Raw genomic sequence first — 20,392 nt, forward strand, 5'->3', positions numbered from 1 at the left:
AGCACTAAGATAATTTTTTACTGTTTTAGATATTTCCTCATGTCCACCTGGAATTTTGTATTGTTTACATTGAATAACCTTAGTTATTACAGAGGCTTGATATAATTTTTTACCACTACCTAGCAGTTTTACTCCAAAGGGCAGCATTTTCTTATTCCCAATAAACATTTATTTTGTACTGCTTTTTCTAATTGTTTACACATGTATCAGTATGCAGATAACAAGATCCATCCTCACCTCCCCAAAGCCTATATTTCATTCCCCTTTTCTACCGGCACCGATTGCAAACCTCAATAACTTGTGGAGGCTGTGCACTCCGTAACTTGCCATCCCAATTTTCACTCAATTCTGAGCAGAGAGCCCATTCCTTCACCAAAGAGGTGAACTGAGGGTCTTTTCAGCCAGGACATCACAGGTTACACATGCAACTTTAGTTTTCTTTTTAAAGAAAGGCATTGCTTTGTATACTTGCGGATCCTGCCAACTACGCCAATTTGTGACAGTAAATTATTTTTCAGCTGTCTGCTGTGCACAGACTTAGTTACTTTTAGTTTAATCTGCAAGAAATACGCTGCAAGCCTTGTAGTGCACACTAAAATTATTTACAGGAAAGATGGTAAAGGAGCATAGATTAACAGAATGTTGCAATAAACATGGCTCCATGGCTTTAATGATACTGTAGTAAGACGGTCCACAGATCTCTATACGGAGGGCCTGAGGCTGGCCCCACTTCCAGTTTCCTGAACTCTGTTCTTTAATGAATTACCTTCTTTAGCAGTTTTGAAGTGACATTCATTGGCCCAATGCCTTCCCTTTTAGCACTGGAAGCAAATCCCAGGAGGAGCCTTATTTTGATTTTTGACTTTTGGACAATTTTTGTACATGTCACTGCTGCCCATCTTTATAGCACCCCCTTTATTGGGCATAACCTTCCTTGTTGATTTTTGTAATGACATACCATGTAGAGCAGCAGGTCCTGAATGTCCTGTTATTAATCCATTTTGTTAATCTCTCATCAAAGGGACTGTCAAAGAACACCTCAGTCACAGTAGCCAATTGATCCATGTTCACATTGTACTTATGTTTTGTAGAATTTACAGCACTGTGAGCATAACTAGGCAATCTTCACACAGCTCCAGAAAAGGATCCATACTCTTTCAGTGATCCGAGTCACAGCACCACCTGTTGCTCCCTTTCCCGCAAAGGAACGACACTGCTTCCAGCTGATGGGTCTTCAGTAGACTTTATTTAAACAGGATAGAAAGAGAAACCCTTGAGCAAGGGGAGCTCCGAAAGAAAGGGGAAGCTCCCGTTACTATTTCATGAATGGCTTATATAGTATATCATTGCAGAAGCATGTAATGCAAGCTTAGTCCATGCTATAGTCCATGCAGCGGCACTCCAATCGGGTGCCTGATCACGCACAGTCCATGCACTCCTTGTCCAACCATAAAGGTGATCATGTGCCTTCATCCAATCAAGCTCCTGGTCACATAGCAGGCGACCCAGGTGTTAACAACAAGCTTCCACCTGGTGTTTTCTCAGCCTTGGTCAGTGGGAAAAGAAGTATGGGAAGCCCCAAGGCCATAGTTGTTTTGACTCTAGCCTGGGGTTATGAAATGGTCCTGATATCACAGCTCAACAAAAACCATAAACATCCACACAGCAGTAACTAATGCCAATGATCAGCAAGCCAAGCCTTAGCATGTGGGCCCATGGCCGGCTCATGGGTCCCCACAGACAAGCATTTTTTTTTTCTTTGACAGGCAGAGTGGACAGTGAGAGAGAGAGACAGAGAGAAAGGTCTTCCTTTTGCCATTGGTTCACCCTCCAACAGCTGCCGTGGCCAGCGTGCTGCAGCCGGTGCATCACACTGATCGGAAGCCAGGAGCCAGGTGCTTCTGCTGGTCTCCCATGCAGGTGCAGGGCCCAAGCACTTGGGCCATCCTCCTCTGCACTCCTGGGCCATAGCAGAGAGCTGGCCTGAAAGAGGAGCAACCTGGACAGAATTTGATGCCCCGACCAGGACTAGAACCCGGTGTGCCAGCACCGCAAGATGGAGGATTAGCCTATCGAGCCATGGCACCGGCCTGAGGACAAGCATTTTTAATGACAGGCCATAACTAAACAATAAAGGAGGAGAAAATAGCTTTTAAGAGATGGCTAGTTGTTGGAAATGAGTCAATCAAATGGAAATTTTAAAAAACTGCAGTTGAGGAGAGGGTTGAAATGTTATTAGAGGGACCAGGCACTGTAGTGTAGTAGGCTAATCCTAGAAAAGCAGTTGGTGGCTCACTTGGTTAACCCTCCACCTGCAGTGCTGGCAACCCATATGGGTGCTGGGTTATAGTTCCAGTTGCTCTTCTTCCAGTCCAGCTCTCTGCTGTGGCTCAGGAAGGCAGTGGAGGATGGCCCAAGTGTGTGGACCCCTGCACCCACATGAGAGACCTGGGAGACAGGGAGGAAGCACCTTGCTCCTGGCTTCGGATCCACACTGCAATGGCCATAGCAGCCATTTGGGGGTGAAGCAATGGAAGGAAGACCTTTCTGTCTCTCTCACTGTCTAACTCTATCTGTCAAATAAATAAAAATAAAAAACAAGAAGTTGCAGTTGATTAGATGGTTGAAAATGTTATTTAGAGGGCATTGTAGGCTAATCCTAGGAAAGCAGTGCAAGGTGTGCTTGAGCATGGGGGATATGCAAGAAGCTCCTGGCTCCTGTTTTGGATTGGTTCAGCTCCAGCCATTGTGGGTATTTGAAGAGTGAACTAGTATATGGAAGACATTTCACTTTATCTCTCCCTCTCTTTATCTCTCAAAATTTTTAAAAGTTATTAGACTGGGGCAGGTACTGTGGCATAGAAGGTTAAGCCTCCACCTCAGTGCCAGCATCTTATATGGGTACCAGCTCAGTTGAATCCCAGCTGCTCAACTTCCAATCCAGCTCTTTACTAATGCACCTGGGACAAAGCAGAGAAATGTGGTACTTGAGCCCCTGAACCTGTATGGGAGACCCAGAAGAAGCTCCTGGCTCCTGCCTACTGGCTCCTGCCTGACCCAACCCCCAGTCATTTGGGTAGAGTCATTGGATAGAAAATCTTTCTTTCCCTCTTTCTCTCTTTGTATCTCTGCCTTTCAAATAAATGTGTTGTAGAAAGTTATTAGACTTAAAAATCAAATATGAAAACCTCTTGCAAAAAATTATCATTAATATTTATATTTTTGTAAAAAAAATTACTAACTTAATGTAGGGTATAAATCCTAGTTTTATTTATTTGAAAGAATTCCAAAAAAATAAAAACAATGAGAAAGGGATCATCTGGATCACTTCCCAACTGACTACAACAGCCAGAGCTGGGACAGGCTGAAGAAGCCAGAAGCCAAGGAAGTCCATGTGGTTCTCCCACATGTGTGGCAGGGGTCACAGCACTTAGGCCATCTTCTGCTATCCCAGGCACATTTGCAGGGTGCTGGATTAGAAGTGCAGCAGTCTGGACTCTTATGCACTCTTATGGGATGCAGGTATGATAGACTGCTGTCGCTCCCCCTCTTCACGGAGGAACGACACAGGACCCTGCGTTGTTCTTTTCATCTGCTCGGCCCTCCCCGGGTTTGCTGCTGGTTCTTCCCGGGTTGGCTACCATCCCTTCCACCTCCGTGGAAGGGCAGTTCCCCCTGCCACTTTCCCCACTTCCGCGGGGGAGCGGCACACTGCCAGCCGGCTCTCTCGGGGGCTGCACAGGTATTCCCCTTAGATGTTCCTGGTGCATGTTGTCTCTCTCCTCCTTTATAGTCCTCTTCCGCCAATCCCATCTCTGCTACCCACACGCCGAGTATGCTGCTCTCCTCCAATCAGGAGCAGGTCCTGCTGTTTATTGGTTGAACTGGAGGCAGCTGTGTAGAAGCTGTTTCCTCCTCTCCCAGCGCCATATTGTGGGAGAGCAGATGCATAGAATAAGTCTTAATTCCAGTAACAGTCTAGTCCGAGTTGCTCCCCACAGACTGCACTTAACCTATGATGCTGGTTGTACCTTGAACATTTTTAATGTCAGGGCTGGAATTGTGATGTTGTGGGTAAGGCCACCACCTGTGATGCTGGCATCCATATGGTCACATGTCACAGCTGCTCTACTTCAGATCAAGCTCCCTGCTAATGGCCTGGGAAGAGCAGAGGAAAATGGCACAAGTGTTTAGATCCTTGCCACAGATGTAGGAGACCTGAATGGAGCTCCAGGCTCCTGCCTTCAGTCTGGCCCAGTGCTTGCTTGCTGCAGACATCTGGGATTGAACCAGTAGGTTGAAGATTTCTGTTCCACTCTCTAACTCAGCCTTTCAAATACATAAATAAAACTTTAAAGAATTCTAAATTTTGGTATGTTGATTTAGAATTATTTTTATTGGGGCCAGCACTGTGGCATAGTAGGTTAAACCTCCACCTGCAGTGTTGGCATTTCATAAGAGCACTGGTTCAAAATGCCCTAGAAAAGCAGTGGAGGATGGCACAAATCCTTTGGCCTCTGCACCCATGTGGGAGACTTGGATGAGGGCCCCAGCTCTTGGCTTCAGATCAGCAAGATCCAGCCATTGTAGCCCTCTGGGGAGTGAACCTGTGGATGGAGGACCTCTCTCTCTCTCTCTCTCTCTCTGTGTTATTCTGCTTTGCAAATACTTAAATAAATCTTAAAAAATATTTCTTATCCTTGATAACTTGATTTTTTTTTACTTTGAACTTTTATTTGGCAAAGCAACACTGCATAAACTGTGAAGTAACAAATGACAGTTTACACAGAATGTTAAATTTATATACATTATTAGCAGCAAATTAGAAATAAACAAAAAACCACTAAGCTACAAATCCCCTATCACTTTTAGAGAGAAAGAATGAACTCTGTCAGTTATGTGCAATCTGAACAGCAGTGTCTACAGGACATCACCTGCCAGCTTAAGTTTCAGTACTTACAGATGCCTACTTGGAAGGTAACAAAGCAGTTGACTGTATCTACAACATGCTACTCTGTGACACCACCTCAAAAGCTTTAAAAAGAAAGCTTATCTATATTTTCTTAGTAGCATCTAACAGATATCCAAATACCAAGAATCTTAACTTGTGAATGGTGGTGTTATCTGATACACAGAAGAAATTTGGTATATTAGCATCAGAACAAAATTAAGTGTCCATGAAAAGGAAAGCCACGCCTCAAAATCAGTCATAAACTAAAATTTTCCATTTTGCAGAAGCCCTATTTTCCTATTTTAAAGTAAACTGTGTGCATGTGAAAGAAGTAACTCACACATTCCTATTCTGCAGCCTTCCTCTGCCAGTCAGGCTCTCTGCCTCTTTGAGGAATAAGAAACCCCTACCAAACCACACATTTTCATGCTGAAAGTAACAGTGTGAAGTCCAAGTGAGCTGTGATGCTGTTGGTTTCCAAAAAGCTTTAAGGCCTGAGATGAACAATCCACTGAAATATCATGGGCTGGTCAAGCTGATGCTCTTAGAGTTCATCCCCTGCACATGTGGAAGAAAAGAGCAGAAAATAAAATCACTCCCACCTAGACCATTGTTTTTATCTGTTAAAGGCACATATACCACCCCTACCAAAGGCTTCATTTTGACTCTACCATCTTGTAGGTAACTTATTGTTTAGTGATAACTTAGCAAGTAATTTTGAATAGCTGTGTATTAACAACTTATGAAAACATTTAACAAAAGGCCCAATCCCTTCTGTATATTTTAAGCCAAGGGTACATGTATTTAGAAAAATCTCTTTTACATTTAGCAATTCATTTTTTATTTTTTATGAGCATTTATCATTTATTGGAGCAAAAAAAAAAAGTCATCCTACTGCAGAGTAGCCCTTGGTCTCTCTAGCTGCTACACTGCTTTATCTCTCTTCAGCCACTGTAAGTCAGAGATGCTCTTATCCCTGGGCAGGAAAACCTGAGGTCTATTACCTCATGTCAAATTGGATAGGGTCCCCAAATCAGTAATCCATCCCATGATCACCTTGAGGAGAGGATCTAGGTTGTGCATGGCACAAGCATCATGAGCCATCAGGGGTGGGATTCCCTTTGTACCCAGTCATCCTCCTCACCTTGCACAGCTTGTAGTTCAGTTTGTATACCACCTCCAGCTCATGTCTGCCACCACATGCCTTCTGCTGTGATGTAGTGAACAGCAAAATGGCCCCTTGGTGTCAAGGATGAGGCAGAAATGCTTACCTGTCTTCTTGATGCCAATGTTTGCTCCATCTCACATGCATCTATGAATGCAGCAAGGTATGCAACATCAGTTTGAACCTGGTTGCTGATTCTGATCAAGCACTGCATACATTTCTTTACCTCCTCTCCAGTCACTGCATACTTGAGTCCATTTCTCAGGCAGATGATGAGAGGGAGACACCCTTAGGTTGCAAGGACATGATGATGCACAAGGTGCCACAGCAAAGTGCAGAGAAAGCAAAGACCACCAATTCATTTTGAGCATTTATACTTAGATTGCCTGAAAAACTAAAATATTAGATAAGTATGGTTATTCTTAGGTTATGATCTTGCCAAAGAACAACTTTAAAATTGAACTTCATAGAAAGCAATGAACATTGCATCACTTTCATATATTGTTTCTGCTTAGCTGAAAAATTATATTTTGATTTTAACACAAATAAGCACAACAAACTTTTAAACATACTACATGTACATGTATATAAGACATAGCATATGTTATGAGACAGAAAAATATAGAAATCTCTGCAACAGTTTTTAAATCTTTTAACTCCATTACCTGACAAATAATCAGGCCCTTAGGGCTCACCACGTGGGTTGCCAATTCAACAAAGATGAATGTGCCACCGAGGTGCGCATCAACCCTGTGGAGTTCAACCCCACCTTCATGGCGCGGATGATCCCCAAAGTGGAGTGGGCGGCGCTCCTGGAGGCTGCCAACACCCTGCACCTGGTGGAGGTGCCCAAGGAGCCGGTCGAGGGCTACGAGTGCGACAAGGCGTTTCTGCGCAAGATGCTCCACGTGCTGCTGGAGGTGGAGGTGTTGGAGGGCACGCTGCAGTGCCCGGAGTCTGGATGGCTGTTCCCCATCAGCCGCGGGATCCCCAACATGCTGCTGAGCGATGAGGAGACCGAGAGCTGACCGCCACCCCCGCCCTGACCGCGCGTGGCTTCGCCGCTGTCCTGCGGGTAGATCCGGCCCCCTCCCCCAGTGACACACTGCACATGCGGAGGTTTGCGCTCCATAGTATATATATATTTTTTTTTCTCATTAAAGGTTCAAAACAAACAAACAAAAAAGATTTTATTCATTTGGGGCCAAGCGCCAGCATCCCATATGGGCACCGGGTTCTAGTCCCAGTTGCTCCACTTCCAGTTCAACTCTCTTCTGTGGCCTGGGAGTGCAGTGGAGGATGGCCTAAGTGCTTGGGCCCTGCACCCACATGGGAGACCAGGAGGAGGCACCTGGCTCCTGGTTTCAGATCAGCACAGCACCAGCTGCATCAGCCATTTGAGGAGTGAACCAATGGAAGGAAAATCTTTCTCTCTGTCTCTCTGTCTATAACTCTACCTGTCAAATAAATAACTAAGTAATATTTTATTCATTCATTTGAGAAACAGAGCCATGGAGAGAGGGAGAGCCAGAGAAAGGTCTTCTACCTGCTGGCCCACCCCCAAAATAGCCAAAATGGCCAGAGCTGGGCTGATTCAAAGCCAGGAGCCAGGAACCTCCCCAGCTGGGTGTTGGGCCCAAGCACCTGGACCATCCTGCACTGTAGAAAGCCGAATCAGGAGAGAAGCCAATATGCACATGAAACGGTGCCCACAAGGGAAGCCAGCACTACAGGTGAAGGCCCCACTCTCTATGCCACAGCATGGCTCCAAGAGAGAGCTCTTGATGTAAAATGTTCTCTTTCTCCCAAAGAGTTTTTAAAGGACAAGGGTAGCTTCAGAGGGAAGTTAGAAATAAAATGATGAGTCACCTTAACTGATGATATGTAGATGTCCAAGCTTTTTTCTGATGGAGACCTCTTAACCAGGGGAGTCAGCATCAGTTGGTTGGAGGATCCTTTGTCAGTGGGGTCAAAAGTCCACCAATATGAGGCCAGCACCATGGCACTGTAGGTTAATCCTCTGCCTGTGGTGCTGGCATACCATATGGGCGCTGGTTCTAGGCCTGGCTGCTCCTCTGCCAATCCAACCCTCTGCTGTGGCCTGGGAGAGCAGTAGAGGATGGCTCAAGTCCTTAGGCCCCTGTACCTGCATGGGAGACCTGACTCCAGATTGGCACAGCTCTGGTAGTTGAATTACTCTGGTAGCTCCAGAGTAATTCAGGTAATTCAGAATATCAGTAAATGGTTTTTGCTATACAAAATGTGAAACGGAAAAGGGAAGGAAGATGGTTTTATTATGGTTACAACTCCTTTTTAAAACTCCCAAAGAAAAATAAATAAAAGTTCTAATCAATTAAATATAATTACTTCTTGCTTTTAGTAACCTCAGTTAACCCTATTGTTCCACAGCTGAAGCCTGAAAAACTTACTTGAGCATTTAATTTGGAAAGCAACTCTAGTCCCAGTGATGGTACTGGACACTAACATACATAAAGATAATTATATCTTCATTTCAGGTTCAGTTGGCACTCTGCTTGAAAAACACCTTTTATTGCATTAATTCTTGTTCCTCACAGTCAATTTCATCAGAGGCATCTGTGGAAATTTACAACAGGTTTTTAAGAGATCAGAGAGCCAGGAAAGTGAGGGTTTAGTTCAGGTAGGAGAGAGGGGAAAGTCTGGAAACTAGGGTAGTGTCCATACCACTCAGAGAGCAGGCCAAAGCCACATGCAGCAAGCACCTCGAGCTGCTATCCACCACTTATTATTGGCAGCAACGCAGAGGCAGAGAGCATTATTTAAGAGAGAGAGGTAAATATGGGTTCATACCAAGCACCAGGAACCAGCCACATGGAGGAGCATCTAGGCCTGGAAGCCTAGGGTGTGGAGCTACAGCGAGCCCCCTCCTGGCAAGAGGTCAGGGGAGAGAAGGGCTGGACACATCATGTCCTAGGAGTTTAACCAACTTCCAAAGGGGAGTGGTTAATTAACCTGATTGGCTGGTTGGCACCCAGGTGTGGCCAGGTAGGGGCATCACATCACACAGGGGCGTGGTGAAGGCGTGGCCTTCCAGCTCACAAACCTAATCAATTTTAACCTGTATGCCTGCCTACTCTGACTTTCAAATGAAATAAATATTTTAAAAATCCACTTAACAGCCAACTTCTCTTAAATTTAACACACATACAGGACATGCAGTATTACAATAGAACACCACTTTCTTCTTAGTAATAGGATTGTAACTGTAGCTGCTCAATCAGCCACAACGCAACTCAAGGTGCTTTTGGATGGAAATTAAATTGAACCACTCGTATTTCACCAAATGAGTACTCTTCCAGACCATATCCAAATCTTCCTCACAGAGGGGCTGAGGCAAAAATCTTAGAATCTTGTCTACTACATGAAGCAGGCAGGCATACAGGTTAAAATAGATTAGGTTTGTGAGCTGGAAGACCACACCTTTGCCACGCCCCTTTGTGGTCTCATGCCCCTACCTGATGCCTTTGCCATGCCCCTGTGTGGCCTCATTCCCCTACCTGCCCACACCTGGGTGCCCACCAGCCAATCAGGTTAATTAACCACTCCCCTTTGGAAGTGGGTTAAAAGCCTGGCCACGGTGTAGCTGCCCGCTCTTCTTTCCTGGCCTCTTGCCAGGACAGGGCTTGCTGTAACCCTGCACCTCCAGGGTGTATGGCCTTCAGCACATGTGCTCTAGGCTTCCTGGCCTAGATGCTCATCCATGTGGCTGGTTCCTGGTGCTTGATATGAACCCCTATTCACCTCTCTCCCTTAAATAAAGCTCTCACTCTCCTATGCATCTTTCTCACTAAATAAAAGCTTAAAATGTACCATGCTGCCTCATTTATCTGTGCCGGTATTTAGAATTTTTCTCTAAATATTAGGCAAGAACCCTCTTGGGCTTATTAATATTGAGGATTTAGTAATAAGCCCATGGTGAAATCATATGGCACCCCAAATTGTGGTAGTACATGTGGCACCCCAGATAGCATTTCTAGGGAACTTTAAGGGGCCACAATTTAGTGTGGATTTTATGGGGTATTCTCCGATTTCACACAAACCAGTACCACAAAAAATTACCTAAGCCAGGTCCAAATTCCATGAACCTGAAGAGCAGAGACAGAAATTTCAGTCTCAGAGCTGTTGACTCCGTACACAAATGGAAGCCATTGTGCTAATAGGTAGCTAATGTGCAGCAGGAAGAGAAAGGACAGCTGCTGGATGTCCCCAGAGTCCCAGCCACCAGGTTAGCTCACAAGCTGCACTGGGGATGGAGTACAAGTGGCCATTGCCCTCCTTACCAGTGTGAGAGGGTCAGGCCACTTGAAGAATACACCCGACTTCTGGTTCACTCACCAATGTGGTTATTGAGCGAATAATCCAGCTTTTGATGCTCGCTGCTTCAATTCACCAAAGATGAGGCCTGGCCAGAGGAAAAGGTTTATTGCAAGAAGGCAGCAACAGCCTTGGGGAAAGAAAAAGAAGTTTCTCTCAATCCAAACTGGTGCTTTTCTACCAAACCACGCAGTACAGAGGATTTTTAAAGAGACAGGGTAATTGGAGGGTGAGGATTCAAATAAAACAATGGATCTATTCAATTGACAATTATGCAGATTTTCAGGTTTTGTTCTGAGGCACATCCCACCACCCAGTCAGAGGAGTCCAGGGTGTCACCCCAAGGGCTTTCTGCCTCAGTTGGGGGGGAGGGTTCTTTGTCAGTTGGGGCAAAAGCCTGACATTCCTAATCATCTCCTTTTTTCAGTGGGCTTCTGAAATTCTTATGCAAATATTATTCACAAGATTACAGCAACAGAGGGTGCCTTCATTAAGGTAAACATTTGAAAAGGAAAAATGCATTTATTGTGGTTACAGGAATGCCATTCTGTTGGAGGAGGGTATTTGAGGGCTTATAAAGAGGTTTTAAGGAAGCGTGTGCTGGTGTAAGGACTAGATGACCTAAAGGGGAGTACTTTAAAAATGGGCAAGACACTTGCTTCTCTCCAGAACCTGTCTATTAGCAAGACAGAAGTGGAGAGCCCACTCCTCTGAGTTTCATTTTCTCATGAGAATAGAAGGGAAGTTAACAATCCCACCCTTCTAACCTAGTTTTACCATGAGAATTTGCCTATCGGATTGTTTCCAAGGTTTTTTGTTTTAACAAGAGCAGGCTAGACAAGATTATGATTCTGTCCCTCTGATAGATTGTTAGCTGTTATTATTCTGCTCATCCAAATTGTGGTTAAAAAACTCCACTCCATTTTTCAGGTCTCCCCCTCTTGGCGACCCCCTAGTGGCTGCTGTGGCAAGAGGTTTCTCATGTAAATAAATCTTGCTTTGCTCACTGCCTGTCCACATGGAAATTCCTGTGAGACATGCATCCCTGTCACCCTCCTTCATTACCATTTTCCCCCCATTACTTTGGTGTGGTGAAGTCATGGAAGAGTTGACAGTCTCTGGTTTCAGATGTCATGGCTTGTCGCTAGATCGATGACAAGGCTTAAGTTCTCTGATTCCTCCTGGTGGTCCTCAAACCTTCCAGCACCTGTGTCCTTCAGCTCTGCCTCAGCCTAATGGTAGAACAGAGACCTGGGGCTCCCCTGCTCTCTTAAAAACCTACTGTAAATTTCCACAGATGCCCCTATGAAGTTGACTGTGAGGAGAAGACTTAATAATCACTGGGATTTCTAAGGGTTGGGTGTCTGGGTGTCTACTTCTCACTGTTTCTACACACACACACACACACACACTCCACTCATGGACAAAATATTTCCCAGGTATAAATTAGGTAATGTTATCAGACTCAGTAACCTCCTTTGCACCAAGCAAACAGGTTTCTCCTGGTGTGCCTTTATTGGAGGGGCAGGGTTTTGTAGTGTAAAGTACTGGGCTGCTTTCCTAGGCCTGCTTCTAAGGCTGCTGCATTCCTTCTGCAGAGCACATGTTTTGTTTCCCATGGCTGCTTTCACACACATAGGCTAATTTCTATCTTCCTGTCTAAAAATATTATTAAGAGCATGAAAATCTTTTTTTTAAAATTTATTTGACAGATAGAGTTAGTGAGAAAGACAGAGAAAAAGGTCTTCCTTCTGTTGGTTCACCCCCCCCAAATGGCCGCTATGGCTGGAACTATGCCAATCCAAAGCCAGGAGCCAGGTGCTTCCTCCTGGTCTCCCATGTGGGTGCAGGGGCCCAAGCACCTGGACCATTCTCCATTACCTTCCTGGTCCACAGCAGAGAGCTGGACTGGAAGAGGAGCAACCTGGGCTAGAACCCAGCACCCATATGGGATGCCGGCAGGTGGAGGATTAGCCAAGTGAGCCATGACACCTGCCTCATGAAAACCTTGACTAGAAGAATACCCTTAGAAACAAAAGCTGAAGGAATTGTCTGATTACATGAAAAAAATTAAACACATTAAGAAAAGACAGAAGAATCAAGTATCCTATGACCTTAAGCTTCTAAGATAAACAGTTTTTTTTTTTTTTTTTTTTTTTTTTTTTTTTTTTTTTTTTTTACTTGCAGAGTGGATAGAGAGAGAGAAAGGTCTTCCTTTTGCCGTTGGTTCACCCTCCAATGGCCGCCGCGGCCGGCGCGCTGCGGCCGGTGCACCGCGCTGATCCGATGGCAGGAGCCAGGAGCCAGGTGCTTTTCCTGGTCTCCCCATGGGGTGCAGGGCCCAAGCACCTGGGCCATCCTCCACTGCACTCCCTGGCCACAGCAGAGGGCTGGCCTGGAAGAGGGGCAACCGGGACAGAATCCGGCGCCCCGACCGGGACTAGAACCCGGTGTGCCGGCGCCGCTAGGCGGAGGATTAGCCTAGTGAGCCACGGCGCCGGCCTAAGATAAACAGTTTTAATGTTAGGTCACAAGAGTCAGAACCAAGGAGGAAGAAATAACTTACAGGAGATGCCTAGAAATTTGACAAAGAAAATCACCAATTAAGTAGAAACTACTAAAAGGAGAAACTGCATTAAAAATAGATTTCAAAATGAAACAGCAAGATTATTACAAATATGTATGTTACTGAAGAGAAGGCCATGGAAGCTGTGGGGTTCTTGTCTTCACACAAGAAAGAATTCATGTGTGAGACAGAGGGCAGAGTGCTAAGGCTTTGTTGGGGATAGGGCATCCGTCAGGACGGAAGGGACAGGAAGAGCACCCAGTCGCTCAGACTGGGGAGAGTGAGGTTACATGGTTGAGTGGAAAGAATACACCTGGGCAGGCCAGGTGGGTGGCTCAGCAGAGAGGCAGAGGGCAGAGCAAGCAGACTGCTTAGACTCCCTAGGTTTTTAGACTCCCCCTCTCCTCCAGGATGGAGAATCCAGGTGGAAGGGTTTGCTGGGTAAAAATTAGCAAATTCCTCCCAAGATTTGCTGGCAGAGTAGGGGGGCTTCCCTTAGGGCATCTGAGGAGGTTTTATTGCCCCATGTAATCAAGTAACCCATTCGGTCCTGAGCAGAGAGAATTCCCCTGGGAGCTTTCCTTGGAAGGGGAGGAAGGGCTGGGACCCCCTGGGAGGGGGGTCTGAGCAGGACTTTGAAGTGCAAGTTGCTGGACTTCTGGAGCTTTCACAGTAGGTGCTGGTCTTCAGGCCTGCCTCACAAACACATAGGCTAAATTTCTGACTTCCTACCTAACATACATATGCTTTGAATAACCTTATTGCTTTCGCATAGTGAAAAATCCATAGTTCTATTTCTTTGAACTTTCATAAATGCTACCAAAGGCAATCTAGATGAGCCCTTGCAAGAGACTTCCTCCCTAGTGACCCCGTTTCAAATCCTAAACAAGGCTCTTCTACAAGCACCCGCCTTGAGCCTTCCTAACCCACTTAACCTGTTCTTCACTCTACCCTTCTCCAGCCCACTGTTACTTTTCATCCCTGCTCTTCTCTCAACCCAGCTACTCTCCTCCCCACTCCTCTCATCCCCTCAAACCCCATTCCTGTCCTGACTTCCTTGATTTTTCCTGACTACATTTCATCACCTCAGACACTCCTATTCCCAAAGCCCTGGATTGGATCATTAGTAGAGCTTCTAAAGCTCCCCCTTTTCCCACTGGGTATGCAATAATTGAGGGGCATCGTGATGTCACCTCCTCCTCTTCCCTGTATAGGGCCATAGAGGCCAGGCCCCTACCTCAAGGCACTACTTCCCAACAGGCCGAGTTATTAGCCTTGGTTCAAGCCTTCACCTTAGCCAAAGGAAAGACAGTCAATATATATACAGATTCCCGATATGCCTATCATATCATGCACTCCAATGCCCATAAATGGCAAGCCTGAGGGACCCCTATAATAAATGACAAGCTGATTAAAGCTCTTCTTGAATCTGCCCAGCTGCCAACAAAACACACACATAACTCCTGCCAAAAGAGAAACTCTGTGTAACATATCTGAGACATGTTGCATCTGTCAAACTGCTAACCCCAATTCTAATATCAGGCCACCCACATTCCCCACTCACCAGGCCCATGGATCACTCCTGGGAGAGGACTGGCAGATTGACTTCACTCATACGCCACCAGTTAGGCAAACACGGTACCTTCTGGTGATGGTGGACACCTTCCTGGGGTGGGTGGAAGCTTCCCCCACTACTAACAAAAGAGCTTCCACCATTTCCACTATATTATTATATGATATTAACCCAAGATTTGGATTGCCTGCTTCCATCAGTCAGACAATGGACCAGAGTTTACCTCTAAAATAACTCAAATAGTATCTGCCTCTCTTCATAGCTCATGGCATTTTCACATTCCCTATCATCCCCCCTCCTCAGGAAAAAGTAGAATGGATGAATGGAATTTTAGAACAGGCTCTAACTAAACTCTCCACCCAGGTTTAGTTGGACTGGGTAAAACTCCTCCCTTTAGATCTCTTCCCCAGAAGCCCTTAATGCTTAGCCCATTTGATATTCCCTATGGAAGGCCTCTCCTTCCACCTAGCTTCCCTCCTCTACAGAAATCTGAAGCTATTCTTCCTCCTCTTTCTCTCTTCTTATTGAAATGTGCTCTGACTTATGGATGTATGCAGACACACAACTACCCAAACCACACTCTCTGCCTCCTGACTATATCCCTACCTTTCCACCTGGTGATTGGGTTTATTTAAAACAAAATGAGGCTGCTCTAAAACCAAAGTGGAGTGGACCCTTGGGGGCCAGCGCTGTGGCTCACTTGGCTAATCCTCCACCTGCGGCACCGGGATCCCATATGGGTGCTGGGTTCTAGTCCCAGCTGCTCCTCTTCCAGTCCAGCTCTCTGCTGTGGCCTGGGAAGGCAGTGGAGGATGGCCCAAGTGCTTGGGCTCCTGCACCCATGTGGGAGACCAGGAGGAAGCACCTGGCTCCTGACTTCAGATCAGCATAGCTCTGGCCTGGCCGTAGCAGCCATTTGGGGGGGTGAACCAATGGAAGGAAGACCTTTCTCTCTGTCTCTCCCTCTCACTGTCTGTAACTCTACTGTCAAATAAATAAATCTTAAAAAAAAAAAAAGTGGAGCTGGCCCTACAAGGTGATATTGACTACCCCCACCACAGCCAAACTCAAAGGGCACCCTCCCTGGGTGCATTTTACTTCACTAAAACTAATTACATCTCCCTCATAAAAGTCCACCCCCACAGGACCCACCTCTCAGGTCGACACGCTAACAACGATGCATTTACAAGGTAACTCTGTCTCATTTTGGCCATTGTTTCCACCATGGGCCATGGCTCTAGTGTCTCCTTTTGCCCTCATAATCATAGTGCTCCTATTTCTGCCATGCATAATTAATCCATTCCAAAGGTTCTTGCAGGAACAAATAACTGCTATATCTCAAGCCAACTCACAGGAGCAACGCAAGGTTGCTCTTCCTCTTCAATCAATCTGATCCCAAATATAGGTCACTGCTCAAGTCCTGGCTCCATGTCTAAGCCCCCTATCAGCAGGAAGTAGCCAGAGAGAAATCGGCACCCCTCTCCTTATCTATCCTCAGAGTCAGGATTGATGGAACAATGACATAAGCCTCAGCCATTCTCCCTCATTGCCCAAAATAGGTAAACACTGGAATGTATTCCTTGCCCTTGAAACTCAACTGGATTTCACACCCTATTGCCTTCATACCCCACCCCTTACAGCCACCTGAAAGACCAGTTGCTCTGAACACCTGAAAGACCAGTTCCAGGAATTCCCCTCTGCCTACTGGCCCCTACCCAAAATATAAAAAGGCCCAGCCCCTGGGGTTGGGGCCTTCTGCCCTGTGCTCCACTAGTGTGCATGTGGGCAGTTGATCACCCACCTCTACAGACTTATTTTCTCTGAATAAGTTCAGTCTGGCTGTAAATTTGTACACTGCTCCCTCTCTATTCTGCACCTCTTTCCCTAACATTTTGGTGCCCTGTGTGGGGAAGCAAAAATCTGCAACTCTTTTCCTAACAATTAACAATGCTCAATTTTGAGAAACTCATAGAAATAATTTACTTCTAATCTCAGCCAAAGTAATCTCACACAAAATTATCTGCTACAAATCTTCTGTAACATTCTTATATTACCTAAGTTATTTATTCTGTTTTGTTCCTCTCTCTCCTTGCCAAACACCAGTTTTATTTCAGGTTAGACAAAGATCACTTGCTTTCTTTGTTATTCAAAACACATCTTGAGTACCAAGACACATTCTCATTCTCGTGTTTATAGCTTCCTTAACATTTTTCTCTCCCCTATCTATTGGTTCCTTAATTTGCAATTTAAAATGATCTTAAAAAGTCTCTAAAATAAGAACAAAGCATTTTAACAAATATTAGACTAGTATGGTTATAATATTGAGTCATGTTTTGCCAAAGAACAACTCAAGGAGTTAAATTTACTTCAAACAAGAATTAATGAACATTGCATTATACCACTAGCCTGCATCATTTTTTCTTGTCAAAATTGAATTTTTATGACTTTGAGTATCAAAAAAGTAAGTATAACTTTTGCTTGACCAGTAAACCCAGGTACAAAACATGTCAATAACCCTGAAAATATTTTAATTTGTATCTATCAACAAAGTTAAAACAACTTATCAGATACTTAGGTCACATGAATCAAAAGATATTTGAGACCAGTGCCACGGCTCACTAGGCTAATCCTCCACCTGCGTCACTGGCACACCAGGTTCTAGTCCCAGTTGCTCCTCTTCCAGTCCAGCTCTCTGCTGTGGCCCAGGAGGGCAATGGAGGATGGCCCAAGTGCTTGGGCCCTGCACCCGCATGGGAGACCAGGAGGAAGCACCTGGCTCCTGGCTTTGGATCTGCACAGTGCCAGCTGCAGTGGCCATTGGGGGGTGAACCAACGGAAAAAGGAAGACCTTTCTCTGTCTCTCTCTCTAACTCTTCCTCTCAAAAAAAAAAAAGATATTTGGGTTAATTAGTTTTTTTTTTGATTCAACTGAAGTTCCATGCTTTATTAGTTTGTTCTTAGTAAGTCATACATCCCCTTAAATGCCATTCAAATTCTTGGAGATTGATGTGAAGATTTCTATATGGAGTGGGTAGTCTTTTTTTTATTTTTTATTTTTTTGACAGGCAGAGTGGACAGTGAGAGAGAAAGAGACAGAGAGAAAGGTCTTCCATTTTGCTGTTGGTTCACCCTCCAATGGCCACCACGGCCGGCGCGCTGTGGCCGGCGCACCACACTGATCCAATGGCAGGAGCCAGGTGCTTATCCTGGTCTCCCATGGGGTGCAGGGCCCAAGCACTTGGGCTGTCCTCCACTGCACTCCCTGGCCACAGCAGAGAGCTGGCCTGGAAGAGGGGCAACCGGGACAGGATCCGGTGCCCCGACCGGGGCTAGAACCTGGTATGCTGGGACCACAAGGCGGAGGATTAGCCTAGTGAGCCGCGGTGCCGGCCTGGTTAATTAGTTTTAATTTATGTGAACACTCATTTAGCTATGTCAGTTAAAACAGAGTTCTTAAGGAATTTTTTTTTACCATTCAGACATAATATACAACAATATACAACATACACAAATACACACATATATATAGCCTATATCATGAGAAGGAATGTCATTTTGAAATCAGACATGACCCCCTAAATTCCACACTGAAATGTGGCCCTTAAGTTCCCCAGAAGTGCTATCTGCGGTGCCACATGTGTTACCAGAATTTGGGGTGCCTCATGGTTTCACCATTACCTTATGAATCCCCGATATTAATAAGCCCAAGAGGGTTCTTGCCTAATATTTAGAGAAGAATTCTAAATACCAGCACAGATTAATGAAGCAGCATGGTACATTTTAGGCTTTTATTTAGTGCGAGAGGTATCTAGGAAAGTGAGGGTTTAGTTCACGTAGGAGAGGGAGGAAAGTCTAGAAACTAGGGTAGTGCCCATACCAAGCAGGGAGAAGGCAAAAGCCACATACAGCAAGCACCTTGAGCTGCTATTCACCGCTTACCACTGGCAGCAAAGCAGAGGCCGAGAGTTAGGTAAATATGGATTCATACTGAACACCAGGAACCAGCCACGTGGAGGAGCATCTAGCCCAGGAAGCCTAGAGCATATGGCCTGAAGGCCACATGTCCTGGAGGCACAGGGCTACTGGAAGCCCCTCCTGGCAGGAGGCCAGGCAAGAAAAGAAGGCCCAGACACACTGTGTCCCAGGCTTTTAACCCACTTCCAAAGAGGAGTGGTTAATTAACCTGATTGGCTGTTTGGCACCCAGGTGTGGCCAGTTAGGGGGATGAGGTCACACAAGGGCATGGTGAAGGTTTCAGGTAGGGGTGACATCACACAGGGGCATGGCAAAGGTGTGGTCTTCCAGTTCACAAATTTAATCAGTTTTAGCCTGTATGCCTGCATACTTTATTCCCCCCCTTTTAAAATATTTAACTCCTTTTGAAAATTATCGACATAACAGAATTCTTGCTTTCAATAATTTAATTAACCATAATTTTTTTCTCAATTGGGACTGGCAGGAATAAAATCTTAACATAAGCATTTAGTTTGGAAAATAACTCTAGTCCCAGTAAAAGAGTTGAACACCTACACATGAAAAGAAAATCGTATCTTCAGTTCAGATTCAGTTAGCACCTTAATAAAGAAATATTCTCTAGTGCATTATTTTTCTGATTCTTGTTGCCTGCTGTCAACTGCACCAGGGGCTTCTGTGGGAGTTACAACTGGCTTTAAAGGACCAAAGGGACCTCAAGGGCCTCCTCATTCTTTAGAATGCAATGCAGGCCGGCGCCGCGGCTCACTAGGCTAATCCTCCGCCTAGCGGCGCCGGCACACCAGGTTCTAGTCCCGGTCGGGGCGCCGGATTCTGTCCCGGTTGCCCCTCTTCCAGGCCAGCCCTCTGCTGTGGCCAGGGAGTGCAGTGGAGGATGGCCCAGGTGCTTGGGCCCTGCACCCCATGGGAGACCAGGAAAAGCACCTGGCTCCTGGCTCCTGCCATCGGATCAGCGCGGTGCGCCGGCCGCAGCGCGCCGGCCGCGGCGGCCATTGGAGGGTGAACCAACGGCAAAGGAAGACCTTTCTCTCTGTCTCTCTCTCTCACTGTCCACTCTGCCTGTCAAAAAAAAAAAAAAAAAAAAAAAAAGAATGCAATGCAAACAAATCCATGCAATATCACAATGCTTCTTAGTTATGAGGCCAGAAATATTGCCTGTCCTTATCAGCTCAGAGGGATTTGGATGGAATTAACATCTGATTACATGTATTTTAACCAAGATAAACAAATTTTCACACAGTGACTCTTCCAAACAAAATTTCCCTTGTGGAGGGACTGATCAAAGAGTCTTAGAATATCATCTCCCCAGGGCCGGTGCTGTGGTGTACTAGGCTAAAGCTTCTACCTGAGGTGCCGACCTCCCATCTTAGAGCTGGTCTCCCATACAGGTGCCAGTTCTGTTCCCAGCTGCTCCTCTTCTGATGCAGCTCTCTGCTATGGCCTCAGAAAGCAGTAGAAGATGGTCCAAGTACTTGGCCTCTGCACCCATGTGGGAGACCTAGAAGAAGCTCCTGCCTTCAGATCAGCCCATCTCCGGCTGTTGCAACCATTTGAGAAGTGAACCAGTGGATGTAAGACCTTTCTCTTTGTCTCTCCCTCTCTCTGTCTATAACTCTACCTCTCAAATAAATAAAAAATCTTTAAAAAAAAATCTACCACCAGTTGGTACTGGAACAAATGACCTAAGCCAGGTCCAAATGGCATGAAACCTAAATGTCAGAGAAAGGATTCCCAGTGGGTATCATGTTTGATCTAAGCAGTCTTGGAGCCTCAACTCCCCAGCAAACACCA

At 45.6% G+C, this 20,392-nt stretch overlaps 1 long non-coding RNA gene and 1 pseudogene across 1 annotated transcript in view; one reads left to right on the top strand and one right to left on the bottom strand.

Annotated features, from left to right (window-relative positions):
- Positions 1-814: 814 nt before the first annotated feature.
- LOC138845511 (uncharacterized) overlaps positions 815-20,392 on the bottom strand; it is a 30,431-nt gene continuing 10,853 nt past the window's right edge. Inside the window, exons 2-5 of the long non-coding RNA XR_011382799.1 lie at positions 10,491-10,599; positions 8,546-8,711; positions 6,223-6,510; positions 815-5,509 (exon numbers count right to left, since the gene is read on the bottom strand). This is a non-coding gene — a long non-coding RNA (uncharacterized lncRNA). The remainder of the gene's footprint in view (positions 5,510-6,222; positions 6,511-8,545; positions 8,712-10,490; positions 10,600-20,392) is intronic.
- On the top strand, positions 6,692-7,302 carry LOC138845488 (multifunctional methyltransferase subunit TRM112-like protein pseudogene; annotated as a pseudogene).

Source organism: Oryctolagus cuniculus, chromosome 15 (genome assembly GCF_964237555.1).
Source record: "Oryctolagus cuniculus chromosome 15, mOryCun1.1, whole genome shotgun sequence".
NCBI classification, from domain to species: Eukaryota; Metazoa; Chordata; class Mammalia; order Lagomorpha; family Leporidae; genus Oryctolagus; species Oryctolagus cuniculus.